The following is a 15,015-nucleotide window of genomic DNA, read 5'->3' on the forward strand; positions in this document are numbered from 1 at the left end:
AATATTTGTGTCATTCTCAAAACTTTTGGCCACGACTGTAGAGGTAAAAAGCACAAACCTACGTTAATTTAACCACATCAAATAATCAAATATGACCATTAGCTACAGTATGATTTCTAGCAAGGGGGTGGGGGTTTATTGTTGAGCAGCGACTGTGTGTGCGGTGTAAATTTCTGAAGTCACAATTATACTAAAAACAATAAATTCCAGCGCCCAGCTCCAGTCTGCAAACACTAGTCGCTGCTCAACTCAATCGTAAATCATGGAGTTGAGTTTAGTCAGCTACATGAAGCCTAGACTACTTTTGTATTCATTAGGGGTCCCCAAGGCAGCAGCTATACTTCCTGAGGTCCAAACACATTAAGGCACTTACATTACATATAAAACATAAGATAAAACAGTACATCATATAACATTATTGAACCACTACATATCTACAATACAAAATGTATAATACCATCATACAACAATATTACAATGTACACGTGTGTAGAATGCGTGTGCTCGCGCTTGTGTGCGTGTGTCTGTACCTGTATGTGTGTCTCTTCACAGTTGTAGCGGTATTTATTAGAGAGGGGTAAAGAAAGATTTTGTTCGGGCGCCAGCCAGGTATTAACCATGCCGAAAGGAAAAGAGTAGAATAGAGAGAGTACCACTACCAGACCCACACACATCAGCAGAAGAGACTGCCTAGAGTGTAGCCTGTTTACCAGATAGCCAGTGGAGAGAAAAGAGAATACACACCCTATAAAACCCACATCACAGCACAGGGGTAACCCCACCAAGAATACCTCATACAATAATAATAATAATAATGGCAGAGCAATTTAACAGCAACTTCATACAAGAAAGAACCCAGTCATCAACAGAGGATTGGCAATAATCTGCATTCTCTTCCAGTGGAGGAGTGCAGAGGGTATGAATGTGGGGGGTGTTCGACACAACAAAGGCCTTAAAAATGTCCACAATCTTCTCGGCCACATGTCCTTAGTACACCCCACCTCAATACAGTTCAAATAACAATACACAACTTTAAAGCAACCTCCCTTTTAACTAAAATGTCCACCCAAATACTTCTGTCAGGGCAATAATAGTCCAGCTCCAATGAACTTCAATGGGAAGTGCATTAGGAAAATAGAGAGTCTGTTGCAGGGTAAAGCACTGGCACGATAGAGGGAAGAGAAAGAGAGAAAGGGAACAAGAGAGATCTTAGCTGTGGTCTTCAGGCGTGCCGGTGTACTGTCTGACTGTCCGATGTTCCATAAAATGTATTTTCATCTGTTTTTTTTTATACAATTCTACTGCTTGCATCAGTTACCTGATGTGGAATAGAGTTCAATGTAGTCGTGGCTCTGTAGTAATGTGCGCCTTTGCTAGTTCCTCAGGCATTTCTGATGCCTACCAGCTTCTATAATGCCTTGATAGGTGTTTTTTCATTTCAGCTAACCACATAATATTTAATAGAAATCTGTCAGTCAATGACGTGGCTCGCAACCTATTTACACTTTACACTTCCACAATTTTGACACTTGAATACATTTTTACAAAGACAACTGTTGCTTATTAGGTTCAGTTCGAAGTTGAATAATGTCTAGCCTGCTCAAATTTATGTCATTTAGCAGACACTCTTTTCAGAGCAACTTACAGCAGGGAGTGCATACATTTTCGTACTGGTCCCCCGTGGGAATCAAACCCGCAATCCTTGTCTTACAAGTGCAACACTCTACCAACTGAGCCACACGGAACTCAGACTACACCACGAGGACGGCACCATCAAGTCTGTGTGTCTCTCAGTTCACTTCCTCACACATTTAAATAATTGTATATGGACATCGCTCGTCTTTTTTTTCTCTCCCTCTCACTTCCTTCCACTGTGTCTGTAAATCTCTCCGTTTCTGTGTCTGGTTGGTCTCTAGGGAAGAGGCTTTCAAGTTTGTACGTCTGGATGGCAGTATAAGAAAGAAGAGAAAGGAGTTCCAGAGAGACACACCCACCGGCCCATTGAACAAGCAGCTTTCATTTAAAACTTGGGAGGTGGGCCGAAAGTCAACCTCACATTTGCCTCTCATCTTCTTCATGGACCCAGCCTGGAACTTAACAACAGAGGACCGCTGTAACCATTTTGGCCAGAAGAGGGACATTGTCATCATTAAGTTGATATAGTAGAGGACAACATGGTGATGATTCAGAGGCAGAAGTAGGATTTGGTAGAGGAGGCTTTCGGCCTCCCCAGTGAGAGGGTGATGTCTCATATAGCTGATATTCAAGCCCTAAAGGCAAATGGTATTTTGATTATTGTTCCACTTCACCTTGCACCAAAGTTTAGAATAGCAAAGAATAGGGAATATTACCTGGTTATTTTCAACTGCAGGCACTGTTTCGGGAGTCCTGGTTATACACCACAAGACCACACCATCGGAGCGGGCTAAATATTTATGTGTGTTTTTGACTCCCTCTACTATTACTTTGACTTTTTCTGTGCTTCAGGATTGTTGACCTTTATTTAGTTTAACGGAATAGGTGATATTAAGTTTAGTTGGCAAGGACGATCTAAAAAAAAAGTTGAATGTGAGAAGTGACGCTTTGCACCAGATATGTCCTTGACATATATAGCCCACCAAATCATGATTTATATCATATATGCATGTTTATAAACTGGGTGGTTCAAGCCCTGAATGCTGATTGACTGACATAGCACGGGTATGACGAAACATTTATTTTTACTGCTCTAATTGCATTGGTAACCAGTTTATAATAGCAATAAGGCACCTCGGGGGTTCGTGGTATATGGCCAATATACCACGGCTAAGGGCTGTATCCATAAGAACATACCTTAGACGTGGTATATTGGCCATATACCACACCCCCCCATGCCTTATTGCTTAAGTATATCCGGCACATGTCCTTATCACATTGCACATGGTCTCTCCCTAAATTGCTGTTTAGGAGAATTACTAACGAGATGAAGGAGTCCTATCTGTTCAGCTTACATTGAGAAACTGTTGCATCTGCCTGAGAAGAGAAGTTGAAACTTTGGGTGGAGTACATAGGAAGGGTCTGAGATTATTTTATTAGGCTGTCCCATGATTGTTCGCACCCATCATATTCATTGATGTCTGGACAGTAATTTTAAAGTAACTGATAAATTCACAACCAGGCTAAAATGCCATATAATAGAAAGCTCTCTATAACAGTCTGGTAGAATAGGAGCATGACCTTGGGTTTGACTCCAAAACCCCTGAATCTACCCTGAGTAAAGTCCACATTATGTAGCACCACACCACAGGTCACCAATGGATTTTAAATTAAAAAACATTTTCTTGACATGTATGAGGTGGTGGTGATCACACCACGCTCACACACGGTGCTCGTTCCATGGGTAAGCGAATGCTCCTACCACTGTCTCTCAAGCATTTTTGACCGGTGTTTTGGCTTACTGCCCTGCATATTGCTTGTATACACAGCACTAACTTGGGAGTTGGTAATCTCCCACTAGTTTAGTAAAGTGCCGCGAGGATCCCCATACAGTGAGCAAGTTCTCCACTTTCTCTCTGTTTATCGTACTGGTGCATGTGTGATCAAGTGTGTGTTGTTTGTGTATGTTTGCCATTTCACTGGCGGAGCTTGTGTTCTGGAGGCGGGTGTGGGTTGTGTTTGTGAACTAATTTTAGCTCACAATAACCATGTAGAATGGCTACTAGACCAAAAAAACCACTGCAAAGCTCAATGTGGAAGAAGAATACTTATCAAGCACTACACTCCATGAACTACTCAACAAAAAGTTATATAAAGATGTATTAGATCTGCAGGGAAATAACTTTAAGTCCTGCAACTCTTTATAGATTCTACCAACAGAATTATTAAAATCAGATACATCTTCAATCTTTTTGGAAAACAAGGTGTACCACCTTTTCGCGACAATTTATCGCTCCTACAGATAGTGAGTCACGTGGTCGTGGCTTGCTATATAAAGCAGGCAGATAGGAATCGAGGCATTCAGTTACTGTTCCATTAAACATTAAAATTGGCAAAACAAGTGACTTAAGCGACTTTGAGCATGGTATGATCGTCGGTGTCAGACGCGCCGGATCCAGTATATCAGAAATAGCCGCCCTCCTGGGCTTTTCACAAACGACAGTGTCTAGGGTTTACCGAGAATGACAAATAAAAAACATCCAGTCAGCAGCAATCCTGTGGGGGAAAACAGCTCGTTGATGAGAGAGGTCGAAGGAGAATGGCAAGAATCGTGCAAGCTAACAGGCGGGCCAAAAACAGTACATCAGTGGTGAGCAGAACGGAATTTCTTGTTTTCATCTCAGCTGAAAACAAAAAGAAGCGGCTCCAGTTGGCACACAATCGCCAACACGGGACAATTGAGGAGTGGAAAAAAACATTGCCTGGAACATGACAGTATCACGTTTCAGGAGAAGACCCAGATGCAGATAGTGTCGAAGTAACAACATTTTATTACTAGAACAGGCAAAACGACAGGTCAAGGGCAGGCAGAGGCCAGTAATCCAGATCAGAGTCCATAAAGTACAGAACAGCAGGCAGTCTCGGGGACATGGCAGGCAGAATGGTCAAAACTGGGAAAACTAGAAAACAGGAACTAGAACAAAGACAGGAGCAAGGGGGAAAACGCTGGTAGGCTTGACGAACAAAACGAACTGGCAACAGACAAACAGAGAATACAGGTATAAATACACTGGGGATAATGGGGAAGATGGGAGACACCTGGAGCGGGGTGGAGACAAGCACAAAGACAGGTGAAAAAGATCAGGGTGTGACAGACAGAGAATTCAGTTTCAGACTAAACAAATAACTTTTGTTGTTATTTTATTTATTTATATACAGTACCAGAAATAAACGACAGTCCATCATTACTTTGAGACATGAAGGTCAGTCAATCCGAACAATTTCAAGAACTTTGAAAGTGTCTTCAAGTGCAGTCACAAAAACCATCAAGCGCTATGATGAAACTGGCTCTCATGAAGACCGCAACAGATAAGTCAATTAGAGTTACCAGCCTCAGAAATTGGAGCCCAAATGAATGCTTCACAGAGTTCAAATAACAGACACATCTCAACATCAACTGTTCAGAGGAGACTGCATGAATCAGGCCTTCATGGTAAAATTGCTGCAAAGAAACCAATACTAAAGGACACCAATAATAAGAAGAGACTTGCTTGGCCAGGAAACATGAGAAATCTCCAGTCCCACAGCTCATCATCCTGTTACTCTGTCCTGGATTCCCCACTCTACCACTCCTTTGGATTCCCCTCCGGACCTGCTTACCCTGTCTCACCTGGTTTCCAGCAACCCATCAGAGAGCTTTCCCCGATTTGCACTCCATCTCCTCCCTGTGTTTCAATAAATACCTTGGTTACTTCGTCCCAGTCTCCTCGTCTGAGTCTGCTCTTGAGTTCCACTCAGCGTAACACAGATGGCTCATTTATCACAAAACACCATTGCCAACTACTTTAATGACTTTCATTGGCACGGTTCACAAACTTAGGTATGACATGTCAGCAACAAAAGCTGACTGTCATGAATGTTGTTGTAAGAATCGGACCAAAATGCAGCGTGGTTTGGGTTCATCATCTTTATTTAACGTGAACCGACAAAAAACAATAAAGAAGAAAGAAACGAACGTGAAGTTTTGCAGTGCTCAAGGCAACTATACACAAACAAGATCCCACAAAAACCCAGTGGGAAAAGGCTGCCTAAATACGATATACAGCTGCCTCTGATTGGGAACCATACCAGGCCAACATAGAAAACAAAAACACCTAGATAGGAACACCCCCCTAGTCACACCCCGACCTAACCAAAACAGAGAATAGAAAAGGCTATCTGTGGTCAGGGTGTGACAGTACCCCCCCCCCCCCCCCCCCCCCCCCCCCGCCAAAGGTGCGGACTCTGGCCGCAAACCTCTAACCAACTGGGGAGGGTAGGGGGGTGACTAGCGTCGGTGGCGGCTCCGGGTCCGGCCATGGAGCCAGGTAGAACGCCGCACCCGGACTGGGCACCGGCGCCTAGGAAGGCTCCGGCCCTAGAGCGGGACTGGACGCCGTGCCGTGCCTGGACTGGGCATCGGTGCAGAGGAAGGCTCTGGCCTTGGAGCTGGACTGGACGCCGTGCTCGGACTGGGCATCAGTGCAGTGGAAGGCTCCTGCCCTGGAGCTGGAGGTTCCGGACCGTGGACCATCGCAGGAGGCTCCGGACCGTGGACCATCTCAGGAGGTTCCGGACCGTGGACCGTCTCAGGAGGTTCCGGACCGTGGACCGTCTCAGGAGGTTCCGGACCGTGGACCGTCTCAGGAGGTTCCGGACTGTGAAACGTCGCCGGAAGCTCTGGACTGGGAACTGTCGCCGGAAGCTCTGGACTGGGAACTGTCGCCGGAAGCTCTGGACTGGGAACTGTCGCCGGAAGCTCTGGACTGGGGATCGTCGCAGGAAGCCTGGTGCGTGGGGCTGGCACAGGGCATACCAGGCTGGGGAGACGCACTGGGGGTCTGGTGCGTAGAGCTGGCACAACGTGTCCTGGACAGATGACAACCTTCACACGGCAAGTGCGGGTAGCTGGGGACAGTAGGTACCGGGCTGTGGAGGCGCACTGGAGACACGGTGCGTAGAACCGGCACACATTGTACCGGAACGATAACACGCTCCTTCCTCAAAGCGAGTGCGGAGAGCTGGCACAGGACGTACTGGGCTGTGGAGGCACACTGGAGACCTGGTGCGTGGAGCCGGCACAGATGGTACCGGAGAGATGACACGCTCCTCAGGACGAATACGGGGATCTGACACAGGTGTCATCGGACGGCTAACACACTCCCCAGGGCGACTGTCTTGCCTCTCCTGCCAAACCAACAGCTCTTCCGCTTCACTCTCTTCAAATTTCGCCAACCTCTCCTCGAAGGTCTCTATCTCACCCCTCCGTTCACTCTCTCTCAATCTATCCATCGCTTTCTCCGTGGTCTCTGACTCACCACTCAGCGTCGTCGACCACCCCGTGTGCCCCCCCCAATTATTTTTTTTGAGGCTTCTTCTTGGGCCTACGTCGTGGCCGCGAACCCCGGTGTCGTCGCTATACCTCCTTCGCTGCTTCCGTCTGCTTCAATGGCAGGCCGCCTGCTTCCATTCCATTTTGTCTCCTGCCATTATTTCGTCCCAAGTCCAGGATGTCCTCCACTCCTGGCTTTCCTCCCAGGCCCAGGATCCCTGATCCTCCTGGGCACGCTGCTTGGTCCGTGGGTGGTGGGATCTTCTGTCACGAACGTTGTTGTAAGAATCGGACCAACATGCAGCGTGGTATGGTTCTATCATCTTTTATTAGAAGTGAAACACACAGAAAACAATAAAGCGCAAAACGAAACGTGAAGCCAATGTAGTGTTCGCAGGCACCTATACATAGACAAGATCCCACAAAAACCCAGGGGGAAACGGCTGCCTAAATATGATCCCCAATCAGATACAACGATTAACAGCTGCCTCTGATTGGGAACCATACCAGGCCAACATAAAAAACAAAAACACCTAGATAGGAACACCTCCCCTAGTCACACCCCGACCTAACCAAAATAGAGAATAGAAAAGGCTCTCTATGGTCAGGGCGTGACACTGACAATACACATCCAAGTATATCTTACCAAACTATGAACTAAATTTACTTTTTAATTCCGTAAAGTCAGGGTGGAAGAAGTGAGAAAATTATAGTCTATCAACAATGACAAGCCACCGGAGTCTGACAATCTGGAGGGAAAATTATTGAGGATAATAGCGGACAATATTGCCACTCCTTGTTACGGCAGATTTCGGACCAAAACGCAGAGTGGAAAGTGTCCATATTTATTATAAATAAACTGAACACTACAAGTAACAAAATAACAAAAGAGAATCTAACCGACAAACAGTCCCGTGTGGCACGAACACTGACACGAAATACAAACACCCACAATCACACACGTGAACCCCGGCTGCCTAAGTATGATTCTCAATCAGGGACAACGATTGACAGCTGCCTCTGATTGAGAATCATACCAGGCCGAACGCACAAAAAACCCAACATAGAAAACAACAAATAGACAACCCACCCAACTCACGCCCTGACCATACTAAATAAATACAAAACAAGAGAAAACAGGTCAGGAACGTGACACTCCTATTTGCCACATCTTCAATTTAAGCCTAGTAAAAAGTGTGTGCCCTCAGGCCTGGAGGGAAGCTAGTCATTCTGCTACCCAACAATAGTAAAGCCCCCCTTACTGCCGCAAATAGCTGACCAATCAGCCTGTTACCAACCCTTAGTAAACTTCTGGAAAAAATGGTGTTTGACCAGATACCATGCTATTTCACAGTAAACAAATTGACAACAGACTTTCAGAACGTATATAGGGAAGGACACTCAACAAGCATGGCACTTACACAAATTACTGATTGGCTGAGAGAAAATGATCAAATGATTTCGGGGGCTGTCTTGTTAGAATCAGTGCAGCTTTTGACATTATTGATCATAGTCTGCTGCTGGAAAGACTTGTGTCATGACTTTATACCACCTGCTATAATGTGGATCAAGAGTTACTTGTCTAACAGAACACAGAGGGTGTTCTTTAATTGAAGCCTCTCAAACATAATCCAGGTAGAAGCAGGAATTCCCCAGGGTAGCTGTTCAGACCCATTGCTTTTTCAGTCTTTACCAACAACATGCCACTGGCTGAGTAAGGCCAGTGTGTCTATGTGTGCTGATGACTCAACACTATACACATCAGCTACTACAGCAACTGAAATGACTGCAACACTTAACAAAGAGCTGCAGTTAGTTTCGGAATGGGTAGCAAGGAATAAGTTAGTTCTAAATATTTCCAAAACTAAAAGCAATGTATTTGGGACAAATCATTCACAAAATCCTAAACCTCAACTACATCTCGTAATGAATAATGTGGAAATTGAGCAAGTTGAGGTGACTAAACTGGTCAAAACATTGACACAACAGTAGCTAAGATGGGGAGAAGTCTGTCCATAATAAAGCGCTGCTCTACCTTCTTAACAACACTATCAACAACGAAGGTCCTAAAGGCCCTGGTTTTGTCGCACCTGGACTACTGTTCAGTCATGTGGTCAGGTGCCACAAAGAGACTTGGGAAAATTTCAGTTGGTTCAGAACAGGGCAGCACGGCCGGACCTTAAAAGTACACTGAGAGCTAACATTAATGACATGCATGTCAATCTCTCATGGCTCAAAGTGGAAGAGAGATTGACTTCCTCATTATTTGTTTTTGAAGAGGTGTTGACAAGCTGAAGGTACCGAGCTGTCTGTTTAAATTACTAGCACACAGCTCGTACACCCATGCATACCCCACAAGATATTCCACCGGACTGGAGGCCGTCGCTGGAGGCTCCGGACTAGAGGCCGTCGCTGGAGGCTCTGGACTGGAGGCCGTCGCTGGAGGCTCCGGACTGGAGAACGTCGCTGGAGGCTCCGGACTGGAGAACGTCGCTGGAGGCTCCGGACTAGAGGCCGTTGCTGGAGGCTGGAGACACCGTGCGCTCCACCGCATATCACAGTGCCTGACCTGTACGACGCTCGCCACGGTAAGCACGGGGAGTTAGCTCAGGTCTCCAACCTGACTCAGCCACACTCCACGTGTGCCCCCCCCAAAAAAATGGTGGGCTGCCTCTCGGGCTTCCTTGCCAGCCGTGTTCCCTCGTAACGCTGCCGCTCTGCTTTCGTCGCTGCCTCCGCCTTCCTCAATGCTTCCACCTGTTCCCATGGAAGGCGATCCCTTCCGGCCAGGATTTCCTCCCATGTCCAGGATCCCTTTCTATCCAGGATGTCCTCCCATGTCAATTCCTTCTTTTTACCACGCTGCTTGGTCCGTTGGTGGTGGGAAGTTCTGTCACGGCTGTCGTAAGAAGAGGACCACGGTGCAGCGTGGTAAGCGTACATTTTGATTAAATAAAAGAAAATGAACGCTGACCACGCTGCACCTTGGTCCTCTTCTTACGACAGCCGTGGGAGAGGGAGAGAGTACTGGAGGAGTGGCGGCAGGTCAAGGAGACAGAGGATGAGTAGTAGAGGGCGTTACAGGAGCAGATGTGACAATCTGATTCAATGAATGATGGAGCCGAGTTGGCTTTTTTACCCCAAATTTCATTTCAGGTGCTAACAGTGTAACTCTGGTTCATAGGCTCATGATTACTGCATCCAATAGCTGTAGGATTAAAGTAGCTTCAGCCGGTGCAGCCGGTGCGACCTTTACGTACATGGCCCGGTGTCGGGCCTAGATCTGCGGAGACGCAGGCCCCATATGTTATTTGACTACTGCCCCACCATGCCCAAATATTAATTGTTGACGCAGGTCCATCGAGTCTATGGTTTGACGAGAAGATCTTTCTTTAACGTAGGCTACATGATAAATGATCCCACTGAGGGTTTCACCAACACAATGTTTTTTGCCACTACATAAGTCAGCATGATATTTTAGTGTATTGCTGACAATAAATCAAATTAATTTGCTAAATAAATCATATTATTCAATAGTTTCAATACCATTTTAAGATAATAAAATGCATTCTGGGATTCATTGTGCAAATGCTCTCCAAAGCGTTGTTGTTTCTGTCATCGTTTTAAGCAACAGTTGAGCTAGCTATCAAGAGACAACGGCCGAAAACAAAATAAAGAGAGAAAGTAAAGAATAGAAGATTTACAGCAATGTATCAACACGAAAGTGGAGCCCAAAAGAGGAAGGCCAAAAATGAGAACACAAAGGAGGTATCAAAATTAGTTAAATTAGATTCCTTTTTCAAATGCAGTTCTAGCACAAGCAATGTAGCGGGACCAGAAGAGGATGTAGGTTTATCATCGCCAGCAGCATCTTTTAGCGGCTCAAGTGAGCCAAGGCCAAGCTGTTCCGTCGTGCCAGAAGAAGCAACTTTGACAGAGGATGATACAGGTTGTCAGGTATCGGCGGATACGACCCTGAGCACAAGCCAGGCCGGACAAGCTATCCCAGGCCGGGCGGGGAGGAAGAGGAGCAGGTGTAACAGTATAACTTTAGTCCGTCCCCTCAACCTGGGCGCGAACCAGGGACCCTCTGCACACATCAACAACAGTCACCCACGAAGCATCGTTACCCATCGCTCCACGAAGGCCGCGGCCCCTGCAGAGCAAGGGGAACCACTACTTCAAGGTCTCAGAGCAAGTGACGTCACCGATTGAAAGGCTATTAGCGCGCACCACCGCTAACTAGCTAGCCATTTCACATCCGTTACACAGGGCGAAGCTAGAATCGTGGCGGCTGAGGAAACAAGTGGAAGTGGGACAGACGGCCTTTTTACCTATCCAAGTGACAGGGGGCATTATGCAACAAATGTGGATGCATAAGTTAAACGGCACGTTATTGCATTATGCTCGTGTACGCTTACTGGCCCATTCCCAAGAGATGACGGAAGACGGTGTTTTTCCAAGTCGTATTACACCACTACAACCAAGGCTGGAATCAAAATACCACGTACATGGCTATGTTATTTGGCCAAGCTAGATTGCACATATTTTGAGCCTTGCTGGCTGTTAGGAGATTGGAGTGCCCCTTTCTTCCCTGATGCGTGGGTGTATGGGGTGAGCGATTGGCGCCATCTAACATCCAAAATATAATGTCATGATACATCCCAGATTCACATGGGTGCCTGTTTGGTATATGAGCAATGAAAGCTCAATGGCACTATTGACGCAGAAATGGAGAGAGGCGTGCTTAACGCAGCAAATTTCTGGCGACGGGTGTTGGAGCGCATAGTTAATGTAACTCTCACACTTGCATCATGTAATTTGGCGTTCAGAGGGCACCGTGAAAAGCTGGGGCAGACCAACAGTGGGAATTTTCTCAGTGCAATTGAACTGCTGTCATTTTACGACCCAGTTTTGAAAAAACTTTTAGAACACCCCGCAGGATCCGTTAACTATCTCAGACCTCAAATCCACATTGAGCTGTTTTATATCTTAGCCGAGCGAGTGAAGTGTGACATTCAGGGAGAGATGCAGGAAGCCCCATTTTTTTCTATTATTATGGACACCACAACGGCTGTATCCGGAGTAGACCGGTTAAGCCAAGTTTATCGCTATGTGAGAGTGATAAGGGATGCAAATAATGTCGCCACAGATCTGACCATCACAGAGTCGTTATGGGGATTTCTGGAGACTGCTGACACATCAGCAGCTGAGCTTCTACATGAAATCCTGGGCAGAATAGAGGATAATTGTCACGCCCTGACCTTAGAGAGCCGTTTTATTTCTCTATTTGGTTAGGTCAGGGTGTGATTTGGGGTCTGCATTCTATGTTGTCTATTTCTTTGTTTTTGGCCGAGTATGGTTCCCAATCAGAGGCTGCTGTCTATCGTTGTCTCTGATTGGGAATCATACTTAGGCAGCTCTTTTTCCCACTTTCTGTTGTGGGATCTTGTTTTTTTTAGTTGCTGGTTTAGCGCTACAATAAGTGTCATTTATCTTTCTTGTTTTTTTGGTGTTCATTTAATAAATTCAAAATGTACGCCTACCACGCTGCACCTTAGTCTCATTCCGACGACAGCCGTAACAATAATGGGCTGGATACTTCAAAATGTTGTGGGCAGGTGTATGATGGAGCTGCTTACATGAGCGGCATTGCGCAGCACACAATATTAACCTGGCTCTCAACGACTCTGTCAAAAATGTGCCAGAGAGTAAACAGTTTTATGATACTGTTGAACTGTTATACACCTTCGTCGAGCATAGCATAAAGACATGGTCAATGTTGAGTGGTATATTTAATTTTGCATCAGATAAAGAAAATGTAACTCTAAAACGACTGTGTCCCACACGCTGGTCATCTACTGTAGATATGAGTTCCTTGCCACCCTGAGATACAGATATGTGGATGTAATGAAGGCTACCCAAGGTACACAGGCTACCCAGATCCAAGATTGTGCTTTTAAGGGACAAGAAGGACGAGAGGGATGATGCAGCAGCACTGGAAAAGAAAATGGAAAATGTGTATATATATATATTTTTGTCGTTCTGCAGACTAAGGTTTTAGAAAATGTGAACGTCATCTCCAAAATGTTACAGGCCAAAGATGTAGACCTGCACAGGGCAGTCAGCCTACTCAAGGACATGATAGAGGTCCTGTCCGGATTCCGACAGGATTTTGAGAAGGCCGAAGTCACTGCGAAGACCCTTGCCGACAAATGGGGAGCTCAGAACACATTTGAAGACACTCGGAGAAGGAAGGCGAGGCGTCATTTGGATGAGGCGACGACGAGCGACTGTCTGATGGGGAGATAAGTTTTAGAATCAACGTCTTTAATGCGAACCTTGACGTCATTATCCACCAGCTGTCAAACAGATTTAAAAGTCTGCGGGCAACATCAAGTCTGTTTGACTCCATCCATCCCACTACCCTGGCCAACGCAGATGATGATGCGCTCTACGTGACCACCAGCCGGCTGGCTGAACATTACAGCAAAGATATATCAGCAAGCTTCCCTGGCCAATTACTCTCTTTCAGGGCCTGTTTTGAGAAGGAAATAGCAAAGCACATTACAGTGAGAGACTTGGCCAAGATGCTCATTGTGGATTACAATTCAGTCACTGCTACATTTGGGGAAGTTGTTACAGCGATGCTCCTTTTCATGACTCTGCCTGTAACGGTAGCCAGTGCCGAGTGCTCCTTTTCCAAACGTAAAATAATTAAATCATACCTGAGGAGCAGCATAGGACAGGAGAGACTGAGTGGTTTGGCCATTCTGTCCATTGAAAACACCAGGGCCTGCACCATGGATTTGAATGCCAAGGTCAACGACTTTTCAGAGTGCAAGGCCCGTCGAATGCCAATCAAATGAGTGAGTAAGCTTATATTTTTACAGGGCAGGCTACCCAGGCAGCCTATATAAATCAAGCTTTATTGAAATGAATTTACATTGCTTGTCAATCTGAGACTATGATCGATCAGTCTTTGGAAACCATGTTCTGGTGAACGGTCACTGAGCCATTTCATTGTCGTCATAGCCTACACGTTTAACTGGGTTATAAGAATAATAGTAAGCACATACGCATCATATACTGTTAAAAGGCATGCTGTCATTTGAGCAATCTGTTTGAATGTTCTACTTGATTGATTTGCTGGTGTTTTTGCTATAGGCCTCCGCGGGAGGCAGATCATGTGAAATACCGATATGTCAGTTTTGCCACCGTGCATAACTACAGCGAGCATGTACTGGGTCATTAGCTGTGTTTCGGTGTTTCTGTCAAGCGATTGATCTATATATTTATGTTTTATAATATAGGCTATTGACTATTATTTGCAGATAAAATAGGGTGTTTTTTGACCGTTTTGTGCTTTCCGTGGTGCTGATCGACTTATACGGATTAATTTCTGACCGCCGTCCATGGTGCTGAATGTAGTGGCTATATTGTGGCTTCTCTGGTAACAGCATCAAATGTGCCCGTAGATTAGGTTCTGCTCTGCTGTTACAATGCTTAGTAATATTAATACACAGCTTTATCCAACAAAAATATTTTAATTTTAAGGGAAATATGGGTGGTGATAGGGGCCCGTCATTTTTTTGGGCACCTGGGCCCATGATGATTAAGCTACGCTACTGGGTGGACATAAATTAAGTTACTTACATTGTGTCTGAAACACCCCTAGGAGAATGTACATTTAATGCAGCATTATTACAACTCATTGTCACAATGGTAGGGAATAGCTGAGCTGGTCTTGGGTCATTGATAAGTAATTGTTTCAACGCAGTCTTGAAATGCGTGGACAGTCCAGGAGCTAAGATGATTTGGATGGACTCCGTCATTCCTGTAGAGTATCTTCTGTTTCCAGAAGATGTCAAAGTTATCTATTAAAGTGACTCCAGCAGAGCTACAATAATATTTTAGCCAGATGTGTATGGCCAGTAGCCATCTTTCACACCAGAACATGAATCTTTCACACCAGCGGCCCAACGATGGTACTGGACCTGAAATGATTG

The sequence above is a fragment of the Salvelinus namaycush genome, chromosome 21 (genome assembly GCF_016432855.1).
Source record: "Salvelinus namaycush isolate Seneca chromosome 21, SaNama_1.0, whole genome shotgun sequence".
NCBI lineage: Eukaryota > Metazoa > Chordata > Actinopteri > Salmoniformes > Salmonidae > Salvelinus > Salvelinus namaycush.